The sequence below is a fragment of the Brienomyrus brachyistius genome, chromosome 8, assembly GCF_023856365.1.
Source record: "Brienomyrus brachyistius isolate T26 chromosome 8, BBRACH_0.4, whole genome shotgun sequence".
Classification (NCBI taxonomy): domain Eukaryota; kingdom Metazoa; phylum Chordata; class Actinopteri; order Osteoglossiformes; family Mormyridae; genus Brienomyrus; species Brienomyrus brachyistius.
In genome coordinates this window covers 17,247,484-17,261,034 of record NC_064540.1, presented here as the reverse complement: position 1 = coordinate 17,261,034, position 13,551 = coordinate 17,247,484, and positions in this window count along the sequence as shown.

Genomic DNA, 13,551 nt, shown 5'->3' with positions numbered 1-13,551 from the left:
AACCAACATGATTGCGACACAAAATGTATGATAGGTGTTATAAGTAGTTTGCTTGTATGGAATGATATTTGGCACTCTTATCTGTGAATTGTAGCCTGTTGAATGGCCTTTCTGTTTTATAGACAAGGTGTCAGCTATAGTCGCTGTCACTCTGCTCTGCAAATTGCTGGGTTGCATTACAGCAGGGTACGCAACTTTTAAAAGGATTTCATTCTTCCAGTCAGCAAGCCATTCAACAGTTTAATTGTCTGTGTATTTTATTTTAGATGCAGGACAACACAATGGTCACACTGCGATTGGAAAGAAACGCATGTTGCTGTTATTTTGTTAGATTGTGATTATAAAGTTGTGTAAGTGCTAGGTGCTGTTTGTTCATTTATTGCATGTTGAGTGAATTTCTGTGTGGTGCAGTAAATCAATCATGCATTTCATTATCAGTTTAGCGAGAGCCAGGCAAGATGAAGAATTAAAGCAGACAAGATCACTTTTGGGTCTGCCATCATTTTCCAACATCTTTCCATAGGAGACAAAGTAGTCGAAAGGAATAGGCTTTGGTTGCCTTCTTAATCAACATTAAAGGTAAATTGTCTCTTTAGAAAACGGTGGAAGAACATTCCGTCCATGCAGGGTGCTGCATTGCCTTGTTCCCGTTGCTTTCTGGGAAAGTCCCCAAACTAATCGCAACCTGGCAATAGATAAGTGGTTGGAAGATGGATGGACAGATGGACCCAAACTACTGCATGCATATCAATATGCATGGTGCACATCAATGTCACATTAGAGTCACTGGCTCCTACTTAAGGAAACCATCATCTTTTTATTTACTCCCCTGGCAATCGGTGTCAGGCAAGGAGACTAGATACACAGAAAGAAGTGATATATCACCAAGGCAACGGATGCCTTTATATTTAATTTATCTGGTGGAACTTCGACATTGGAGAACAATCCACCAGAGGACAATCCATCAGAGCACCCTGCTCTGTAAATCTACTGCTCAATCGTGGTGTTTTCCAATGTTATTGAGCTAGTAATGGCCATAGTATTATATATTTCAGATAGATAGATAGATAGATAGATAGATAGATAGATAGATTACCTAGGCAATGAGATCTTTTTGAAAATATAACATGTCAGTTGAATGTATGTCTCAGTATGGAAATCTTATCAGCACCCAGCTTCCTGTGTCAACCCTCAAGAAGGTCTGGAGATCTACATCATTTCCTCTTCAGTGGACGACATACTGTTCATACCAGAATGATAAAATCCATTGGTGGGTCCCTCATGAAAGTCTAGCTCATACTCGTGTTGGTCTGCAAGCCCTGAATGTAAGCTACCATTCAGCATTCCTTTGTGACACACAGCATGCACTTAATTGCACACGCATATACTGTGGACGGATGCATGCAATATCTCCAATATTATTTTGTAAAACTGTTCAATTACAGAACCGTGCAGTGGCCATTGTATCCAGTGTTTCACTGTACAGATTAGTATCAATGTTGAACAGCAAATCTAATGATCCATATCATACTAATTTTTCCTTCAATAACTTTTGTCCAGTTATAGTGCTCTGTAGTTTGGGACAGTGTTACTTCATTGTCTAATTGAAGACAAAGTCACTTTGTCCAAGTGGGACAGCCACAGTCAGGGCAAAGAAGGAGGGACCAAAGCAATGGTATCATGTGTCTTGACGCCTGGTGTCTTCACAGTTAACTCGCTTGTAGCTCTCAACAGAGCACCAGCGTCCTTTGAGGATTCATTGACACGCATTTTGATCCACTCAGCTGTGACCAGCAGTTCAGTGCTGTCAGACTGTCACTCGTTAGAAAAAGTCACAAACATCCCACCAAATCCGAGGAAGCATAACAGAACATCTGGAAGCTCCGTAAAAGCAGGGAAGATGCCTTGAGCAACAAAAAGCAGAGGTGAAAAAAGCAGGCAGAAAAAAGGCTGGAAAAGTATGCTAGCTCCACAGCCCCACTTATTCAAAGATTATCTGCTCACATCCCCTGATCTCTAAATGAATAAAGTTGGGAGCACATTACTGACAGCTGGGTGCACCAGCATAGGGGCTGGGGGAAGACCGGGGCAGCGGGTTACGGTGTCAATCTTTAGGTGACCCCAAGGGGGGCTGGGTGTGACACGATAAGGTGACAGCACTGAGGCTACACTTTTAGCCTTGTCTTTAAAATTGCACCCCATTAAATGGAAAGGGCAATCACATCGGACCGTTTTCATTCCAACAGACGCCAGTAATCCCCTAGTCACGCAGCTTCAAAGCTAGTTTCAGGGAGAAAAGGCAAAAGTCATGAAGATGTGGCAGTGCCTCTTGCTTATGGTGCAAATTTGTTGCTTATTCAAGAAAACCAGAATCACCTTCAGAATAGTTAACGTAATTACAGGCTCGGTTCAGTACCAGATTAACGCAAATAAATGGAAAACAATCCAATTAGTAAGAAAACTATTTCCTAATACATTGAAATGTTTCAGACACGTGTAACAAAAATGTCGTATCTGACTAAGCACATCTTGGTTGTAGGGTGTTAACTTTACAAAAGTTTACAAAAGTTTGCAAGTTTACAAAACATGTAACATTACAATATTATTAATGACATATTTTTCTATAAATTTACCTTAGGTAAATATTGTCAACACATTTTAAGGGCATTTTCTTATTTTTAAAATTTTGGGAAACACTCTGAGGGGACACAAATAATGAAGTATTATGCTATTAGTTATGTATTAATTGACCACAAATGAAGTGTTAGTTACAAACAGATCTCATGTTTGTTCATCAATAATGAATTGTCACATCTTTCATCTGAAGCAGACTATATTTGTTCATGATTTCTTCATGGTTTGTACTTCAGTAATAACTAAGTATTTGTTATTACTAAGTATTTGTGACCCCTCAAGTAAAGTGTAACCAAATTTTGCGGCTTGTTGTCCACCTGAAAGATACATGTTTGTAAAAGATGGACCAGTATCATGTTCCGCGGGTTTTAAGATGTACTGTATTGGGTGTGAGCCAAACATAACCCTTGGTTATACTGGCTTGTATATAACACCTCTCATTTCTGCAGCCTCTCTAATACTTTATTGGGGCTTTTTGTTGATATAGATGTATATTATTCATAAAGATTTCCTTCTGTGTTCAGTATTACGTATTTTAGTGAAATGTTTTTATTACTGTGGATTTTTTCTCAGATCTCAGCCTCTTGAACTGTACTCTACTAACTGGTCATATGAGTCCATGTGGCTCCTTCCAGAATCTCAACTGCCTTTGAACGTAACTCATCTCTGGGTTCATGTCTTTGGCAAATTTTGTAATTTCACAAGATGGGAAAAAATGTGAAGAGTTTCTTACAGATATCGTGATACAATTAGATATAATACCAATTAGAAAAAGTTTAATTCTTTTGTTAGTTCAGTCATATTTTATCTTCAGCAAGCATTTGGTTATGTTATTAATATGTAAGTGTATGAAACGCCAGTATAAGCGTATCCCACTCATAGTGACATGTGAGACTGCTTTGCTCCAACACTGTAAACTGAGGCCAGTCTTTATTAAATCCTGTATGATGTCAGTGGACAGTAAGGAGATGGAGTTCCACTGGTGTAACTCTCATGCCTGCAGGAAAACTGCAGAATATTGAAATACCTTTTTATTCCAGACGGTAAGAAACTCTCAGATCTCTTGACAAGTGTTGTCAAATTTTCTTGAGACTTATCAGGAAAATAGCTGCAGGATTCTCACGTGAGTGCACAATGACCAAACAAGCGGGTATATCTAATTCAATTAAGTCCATGTGAATGTGCCAAGATGCCCCCAGATAGTTGGACAGTGATAATGAGCCAGATCTTTAGGGAGGCGGGCTCCATTAATGCCTGCTTTCTCTCTAGACCTAGCACTCGAGCAGAGAAAGCCTTTGATTTCTTGAAAACATACAGGCAAGACTCATTCTGTCCTCTTTAAATAGCATTTCTCACATTCCAATTCAAATGGGTAAATTGGTCTTGAGAGACCCTGCCCAGACCCCCATTTCTGTGTTTCAGGAGTCTTTGGGTCTCCCCGGTGCACCCTCTTTTACTGACACATGCTTCCTCCAATCAGAAATGTGCATATTTACATGAAATTTTCTCATTCAGAGAACAATGAAACGAGTACAATTGTAGCCAGACAGTCGCTGGATCAAACTCTTAGACTAATTAAGTAGTTACATCGTACCTTTCAACGCAATGTTTAATCTATGTACTGATATGTTTTCCAAGGAAGATGGATGGATGAGTTTAATCTACCCAGGCATGAGTTAAATTCTACATGCTTCTATTGATAAGTGTGCAAACTGATAAGCAAATAAATGCAGTAGGAACAATGCGGCGTAATAATGCAGGTTATAAGCTTGGAGAGTGTTGAATTACGCATGAAGTGACACAGTTATCAGACCGAAAGAGGAAAGGACGTGATGCTTTTTGTATGGAGACAGGCTGTTATCAAATACAAATATTCATGTGTGGAGCAAGAGGACATGATCACAGCAAACGAAATATAATGACTTTTCAAGCAACACGTTTCAGTTCATTTGTAGGACTTCACTTCAGTGTTGTTGGGTTAGTGTTCTGATAACAAGGATCAAAATGTGATTTTGCAACTTTACACTGGAAGAAGTTCTATTAATATTTAGTCAATCATTTATCTTCCATAGCTGCTTCTCCTGCAAGATTGCAGGGAGCTTTGAACACATCCCAAAAAGCCTAAACGCAAGGTAAATGAATACCCTGAGTTATAACAGACCGCAGGGCAACACACACACACACACACACACACACACACACAATCAGATACGTGGGCATATCAATTCACTTTCACTGGATGTTTTTGGCATGAGGGAGGAAATCAAAGCAGAGTACCTGGAGGAAATTCTGAATCATGGAGGGAGAACATGCAAATTCCACCCACACACAAGGAACAGGAGGCATAATTCAAACCTCTAACCCTGAAGGTATGAAACGCAGCGTTAAACCACTAAGCCACAAAGCATCCCAATAAACTCATAAACGTCATATAAATTGCAAATTATAGTACCTAGTAAATGCAAACCGAAGTAAATGTACCATTATAACACATTTACTTTTTATGTGTTTTTGCGTTAACGTGTCTTCCCTCTCTTCATATCGATCTTGAAAGATCATTGTATTGTGAGGGCACATTCTATATGAGAGAATGCTTTATAGAGGGCTATATACTCATTTATATTCCTGCATTTTAACGCTTTAGCACATTTGAAAACCAGAGAAATTCACAGAAAGAACCCCGACGGATCAACTGAAATTTTGCACCGAATTCCCATCCTTGACAGCGAGGCCCCCTCCACGTCTGACTTTGTCCACGGAGCAGCGTGCTAAATGGCATTTCTGTAATGGACTCCTGCTAGGCTTCATATGTGCTCTATAGCCACGTTGCACCAAGTTGTGTCAATATCATTACCATGACAATGACCCAAAAAAGGAAGCAGAAAGAAAAGTTTTTTTTTTTTTTTTTTTTTTATAAAAATCTGAAACTATAGAATTCTTTGTTGTCTTTGAAAAAAAAAACTATGAAATCAAAGAGGTGGATGGTCATTTTTTCTCCGTTAGAAAATGGAGCTGAAAGAATGTCTTATTTCCATGCAAAAGGGAGGGGCGCCGGTTTAAAGGGTGGGAAAATGTTCTTCCATTGTGGACGATGCTGGTATCAGGGGCCAAGGCAGACCCCGACGCCTCCCTGCCAGGCCGTGCTTAACAAGGCACTGGCTGAATTAGAGAATAGCAATGAGTTTTTAATTGGTGACACGTTATATTTACCACACTGACAGCGGAGCGCTGCTCTCCAGTCTCTCTTGTGCCAAGGCCTGCATCTCTCTTCCTCCCCCTGCCCCCCCCGGCCCACCTCCTCTAGGCCACGCCCTCCCATCCAGCAAGGGTACTCACTTGTGAGAAAGAATAAAAACATAATCATCAAATGTCAGCCTGAATGATAACATTGAATTATTCATTAGAGGTCCCTAAAATGGGGATGGGATCGGGGTCCCTCCTCCATTAACAAAAGCAGCCTTTTGTCCGGAGCCCAATGACTGCAAAGCCCATCCTCAGGCTCATAGAAATATGTCCCCTTCCCCTCTTTTATCCAACCTCAGAGCCGTACGCGGCAAGCGGGGAAAAGTTATTAACAAGTATTTAATATTTGTACAGATACACTGTTAAAGTCTGCACAGCATCTAGGTTTGGTTTGATAGCACCCAGAATGCCACAATTATATTGAAATTGTCCTGAAAATGAAACATATGGCATTTTTTTTTTACATTTTTCTGATCTTTGCGCTTCATTTCAGAATTAAATTCCCAAGTTATATATTCATTTAAATATATTCCTTATATATATATATATATATATATATATATATATATATATATATATATATATATATATATATAAAAGGAATTTTAGTATACTATTTAAACAAGCACTGCAACCCTGAGTTGGATGGGAAGGAATAATAAGTATGCATAATATATTTTTAAATGATTGAACATTTTCTGTGTGCTCATTGAATAGCTATACACCTATAATAACACATTTTAAATATATATTTGAATTTTATAGCTAGTACTTAGTTATATACAGTGTTATACTTGTGGTGTTTAGCCTAAATTCAATAATTAAACCACTTTATAGAAAAAACACCAAATCCTATTGCTGAAGCCAATGAAGTGATTTAACGTTAAAATTGAGCATTGCGAGTGAATGTGGTGCGACAGGAGTGTGCAGGGACTCAAACACAATCCATTGTTGACATCTGGGCTTAACCACGAGAGCAGCCCTGGAGAGCCCCCGCCCCAGCTTTCATAAAGCGGGAGAAGAAAGGAGACTCGAGCCTAATGAAATATTTAAGATTCGCAGGAAAAGGTGCCTTGGATGGTGACAAAGGGCTTGCGGAGGCCCTCAATTGTGCGCTGGCCTGGACGGGCCTGGCGTGGGGTGACCGGGGGGGGGGGGGGGCGGGGGCTTCCCATATTGAGCACGGCTGTGTCAGTGCTGGCCACAGCTGTGCTGCGGTGCCCCCCGCCCGGCCACCAGGCCCCCGGCATTGTGCTGCTTGGTGAATGGCAAAGAGTGCCAAATTTACACAGAGCTGATTGCACGGGTTACGGCTTGGTGTTACGCTACACCCCCCTGGCCCCAGTTGGCTCTTCCACCCCCCGGTCGCTTCTTCCCAGCCCACCTCTGTTGTATTCCAGGAATGACAAGTTGATGAATTCCCCGCGCGCTGGGCTATCTGACACGCCCTCTAACCCAGGAACTGCCTCTGCTTCACGCCCCCCCCGCTCTCCCCCCCCCACACACGAACCTGCCTTTTCTTCTCTAAGGACTCGTTGATATATGGACCCTCCAATCACTGGAGCATATGCCACTTTTAAAGCTGTCTAGAAAGCTTATGCATTTGTTAGCATTCATTATTTGGGCTTTTGCACTCTTTCAGAGTAACTTATCGGCAATGACAATGCTGTTTAATGCCCCCAGCATGAATTCTCTGACTTGCCTTGCTTTGTTTGGTGCCTTAATCGGCCATTGTGGTTTATTGGGGGGCATTTGGTTATTGTAACTTAATAGCTACATAAACACAACCAGTGCAACTAAACACTAACCACAAGTGGATTTTCTGCACTATTATTTGGAGTTTAAATTGATATCAATAACAGATTTTGAAGAATAATCATCACAAAAAGTTAATCCGAGGCTTTACAATTTAAAAGCTCATTATATTATTGTATTATTACAAATTGTGAAATTATTTAAGATAATATTGATACGTTTCTAATACTGGCTCAAGGGTCATTCAACACAAAACTGACTAACATGGATGTTTTTTTAACTTAAATGTCATTAAAATGTAGTTAGAAACTGACAAAAGCATCAATTTCTTATGCATGTCCCAATGAAAACTCACACCAGCTTGGATTAACTCAAATTCCTGGAAGGCTCTCTGTATGCATTTCACTTTTGATAGGAACACAATTAGCAATCATGTAGCTGTACATAACTGCTAATTACACTGCATGTACTTGCAGTAAAATAAGAAAACCATGTACTGCATGAACCATTTCCCCAGGGATTAATAAAGTATATCTCATAAGCAGTTAAATATATAATTTTATACATTTGTATGCTTTTTCGCAAAATATAAGGCACTGATTCCACATGCACTTAAACTGAATAGATAGATAGATAGATAGATAGATAGATAGATAGATAGATAGATAGATAGATAGATAGATAGATAGATAGATAGATAGATAGATAGATAGATAGATAGATAGATCTGTTAGCAGATTAGCAGAATCTGTTAGTTAGCAGATTTGTTTGCCATCCAAACTGGACTGGAAACATGTAACTCCCTACATTAGCACCCTGTTGTCATTCTCGCTTATTTATCTCACTATAGTGAAACAAACAGATGAACAAACAGATTCACACCATTGGAGTACAGGGCAAGGCAGGATTGCAGGTAGCTGTTAAAATTAAACCAGAAACAGGGAAGTTTTCTCTCACACCATTTCACGTTTTTTTTGTTCTTTCACTACTTACTTGAATTAAGTTTAATGATAAACTGGACGGACCTCCTTGCTTCAGTCAAAATAATAGCCAGGAAAGACAACAAACTCAGTTTGATTTTGTTTCGAAAAGTGGAGAACAATTAGAAGAGAGTTCCTCTGCAGAGATCGCCCCAGTGGCCTCTGCTTGGGTGCCACTGTGGCTGCTTGATGGAGCCTGACAGAAGCTTATTGAAAACTCAGGGATGGGATGCAGTCTAGCTATGAATGGAGAGTAGCAGCAGAACCCCTTTAGCTCTACACCGGCACCTCTCAGGACCCCTCTAGCACTTCACCGGCATCTCTCAGGACCCTTATAGCTCTACACCGGCACCTCTCAGAACCCTTATAGCTATACACCGGCATCTCTCAGAACCCTTATAGCTCTACACCGGCACCTCTCAGGACCCCTATAGCACTTCACCGGCACCTCTCAGAACCCTTATAGCTCTACACCGGCATCTCTCAGAACCCTTATAGCTCTACACCGGCATCTCTCAGAACCCTTATAGCTCTACACCGGCATCTCTCAGAACCCTTATAGCTCTACACCGGCATCTCTCAGAACCCTTATAGCTCTACACCGGCATCTCTCAGAACCCTTATAGCTCTACACCGGCATCTCTCAGAACCCTTATAGCTCTACACCGGCATCTCTCAGAACCCTTATAGCTCTACACCGGCATCTCTCAGAACCATTATAGCTCTACACCGGCATCTCTCAGAACCCTTATAGCTCTACACCGGCATCTCTCAGAACCCTTATAGCTCTACACCGGCATCTCTCAGGACCCTTATAGCTCTACACCGGCATCTCTCAGAACCCTTATAGCTCTACACCGGCATCTCTCAGGACCCCTATAGCACTTCACCGGCACCTCTCAGAACCCTTATAGCTCTACACCGGCATCTCTCAGAACCCTTATAGCTCTACACCGGCATCTCTCAGGACCCCTATAGCTCTACACCGGCATCTCTCAGAACCCTTATAGCTCTACACCGGCATCTCTCAGAACCCTTATAGCTCTACACCGGCATCTCTCAGAACCCTTATAGCTCTACACCGGCATCTCTCAGAACCCTTATAGCTCTACACCGGCATCTCTCAGAACCCTTATAGCTCTACACTGGCATCTCTCAGGACCCCTATAGCTCTACACCGGCATCTCTCAGAACCCCTATAGCACTTAACCGGCACCTCTGAGAACCCCTATAGCACTACACCGGCATCTTTCAGGACTCCTATAGCACTTAACCGGCATCTCTCAGGACCCTTATAGCTCTACACCGGCATCTCTCAGAACCCTTATAGCTCTACACCGGCATCTCTCAGAACCCTTATAGCTCTACACCGGCATCTCTCAGAACCCCTATAGCTCTACACCGGCATCTCTCAGAACCCCTATAGCACTTAACCGGCACCTCTCTGGACCCCTATAGCACTTCACCGGCACCTCTCAGAACCCTTATAGCTCTACACCGGCATCTCTCAGAACCCTTATAGCTCTACACCGGCATCTCTCAGGACCCTTATAGCTCTACACCGGCATCTCTCAGGACCCCTATAGCACTTCACCGGCACCTCTCAGAACCCTTATAGCTCTACACCGGCACCTCTCTGGACCCCTATAGCACTTCACCGGCACCTCTCAGAACCCTTATAGCTCTACACCGGCATCTCTCAGAACCCTTATAGCTCTACACCGGCATCTCTCAGGACCCCTATAGCTCTACACCGGCATCTCTCAGAACCCCTATAGCACTTAACCGGCACCTCTGAGAACCCCTATAGCACTACACCGGCATCTTTCAGGACTCCTATACCACTTAACCGGCATCTCTCAGGACCCTTATAGCTCTACACCGGCACCTCTCAGAACCCTTATAGCTCTACACCGGCATCTCTCAGAACCCTTATAGCTCTACACCGGCATCTCTCAGGACCCCTATAGCTCTACACCGGCATCTCTCAGGACCCTTATAGCTCTACACCGGCATCTCTCAGGACCCCTCTAGCTCTACACTGGCATCTCTCAGGTCCCCTATAGCTCTACACCGGCATCTCTCAGGACCCCTATAGCTCTACACCGGCATCTCTCAGGACCCTTATAGCTCTACACCGGCATCTCTCAGGACCCCTCTAGCTCTACACTTGCATATGCGTGTTACAGTGTGTGTGTGTGTGTGTCTTGTGTATGTGTGTTTGTAGGTATCACATTGTGGGGACCTGATTTCCCCATTATTTGGTAAAGACCTTGGTGTTTCCTAGTATCATTTCCCAACACCATTGTGAAACTTTTTAAAATGTCATCTCAAAAATATTTTTGAGCATTACGTTTCAAACACTATTAACATATCTCTGCACAATGCAAAGCCACAACAAACGCGAGGGATGTTTAGGACAGTTCTAATGTTTTGGTCTCTTATTGGGTAAATGTTTAAGCAGAGACAGAGTATTACGTGAGTATATATGTGGCTCAGCCTGCTGCTGTGTTGCTGCCATGTTTGAAAATAAATTAGGAAGAAAATGATGCTGAGTTTTCAATGTTCAGACGAAAAACTAATGTGCTCATTCTGAATAACATGTTTTGTCTAGGAAAAAAAGCTATTTAGATACAGAAATTGGAGTTGAAGATCCACCCACTTCAGATGTTGTTTGCTTTATTATCATGTAAAGCTGACATTTTGTGGGGCACACATCAGGTGATTTTTTTGATTAACGGTTGGGTGAAACCTCTGTTTCCAGTTACACAAAAAACTAGTCATTAGACACCTAAAGACAACACTGGTCCAATGTCCACTGCTGATTGGGAGACCTGTCTACAGCCAGTCTGAGCCAGTGTTAGATACAGGTCTGTAGTGGTTCACATATTTGTTGTGTGCTATTCGGTACAGTATTTTTGGTTCGAACTCACAATGAAACAAATGAACACATTTATTGACACAGGCGGAACTGAAATTCTGAAGTAGATGTTCTACACGGAATGCATTATGCTAACTGTGGCTGTGAGTCGGTCAAGGGCGTAGGTTTGGTTTCGATATTGGTAGTTACCAAATCAGTCCTGAACCCCTCCCCACCACCCCTCCCCACAACTTCTAACCACTAACTTCTATTATATGAATTTAGCTTTGGGTTTATATTTTGGCTCTGAAACCCTTAGAAAGTTAGAGAGCTGAAATTTTAATATGTTGTAGCATAGACATAGAGCATGCCAAGATTAAATGATGATCAAAGCTCACACAAATGGCAAAATGAACAAATTAAATAAACAATACTTCAACGATAGATCCACTATTAATATGCAGTTTATTTACTGTACACTTGTAGACTTAGTAAACTGATGAAAATGTGCTTACAGTAATAAACTGCCGCTGACACTGTTAAGGCTGATATATACTATGGAACTGGACTATGCCACTGCAAGCTTTTATACTTCGCCTTCACTGCAATGCAGTGAGATTTGACACAATTCTATTCAACACATAGAAATTCAGTTTTATGCAATGTCATGCAAAAGAATATGGCTATGCAATTCTATATGGTACAGATAGTTTGATTTAATTTAATTCTAACCTGACAGCAAATAAATAAACTGAAAAGTGCCATTTTTACTTCATATATCTGTGCCTCTAGTACTGCAACTTGGTAAGCATCTCCATAATATATTATATGAATCAGCTGCAGTCTGCGTTGCTGTGATGGATAGTTACATTTCTGTGGAGGTCTGCGTCAGGCAATGGCATAGGGTACGTGTCTATGCCATACCTACAGCGGCAATTGAATACAGATATATAAATCAGCCTTTGAGACTGTAATGTCATAATTCAGCTGAACTGCAAAAGTAGACTATGCTACTGCTGTGTCAGCCAATCACGTTTTGTGTTAACATATTATCAGCCAACAGCGTGCCAGATAAACTGTTGTAGACACTCTCACAACAGACAGGAACAAATATGTATGACATATTTGACCATTAAAGCCTGACTATTTCGGCGCAGTGGCTGAGCTGAGTTGTCTGCCTCTGCAGTTCAGGTGATTTACAACTTTACAGTCTACCAGGCTGATTTATACAACTGTGTCAAATTGATACCATGGGTACGGTGTAGTCACGTATCCAATGCCATAGTGTATGCTGTAGCCTGGTGCAGACAAGTGTGCACCAGATACAATTTGGGATGAACTCTGGACGCATTGTTTCTAACATCTTTGCATCAATAAAATCTGACTATTTTATATTAAATTTTAGTATTATAACATAATATATAAACAATAAATCCATCCATTTTCCAAACCGCTTATCCTACTGGGTCACGGGGGGTCCGGAGCCTATCCTGGAATCAATGGGTATGAGGCAGGGAACAACCCTAGATAGGGGGCCAGCCCATTGCAGGGCACACTCACACACCATTCACTCATACATGCACACCTACGAGCATTTTAGTAACTCCAATTAGCCTCAGCATGTTTTTGGACTGTGGGGGGAAACCGGAGTACCCGGTTACATGCAAACTCCACCTACATGTAACCCAGGTGGAGACTCGAACCCGGGTCCCAGAGGTGTGAAGCAACAGTGCTAACCACTGCACCATCATGCCACCCCCTATATAAACAATATATATGTAATACATAAACAAGTTGCTTTCTAAGCCACAACATACAACGTATACATTTCAGCTCTCTAGGCAGGTTTTTAAGGGATGCAGAACAAAAAACAGCCTGAAGCTAAATTCATATAATATTCGTTAGCGGTTAGCCGTTATTGCTAGCTTCTGCTAAATTTATTAGTAGTTTGTTGTTAGTGAACTTTTCAGTTAGCTGTGCCCACCACTGCTGCTATCCAAAGTGAAATACATTTTATTTTTCAGAAAGCAGGGTCCCTGGAGCAATTCCCATGACTGTGCTCACACACAGAGTAACACA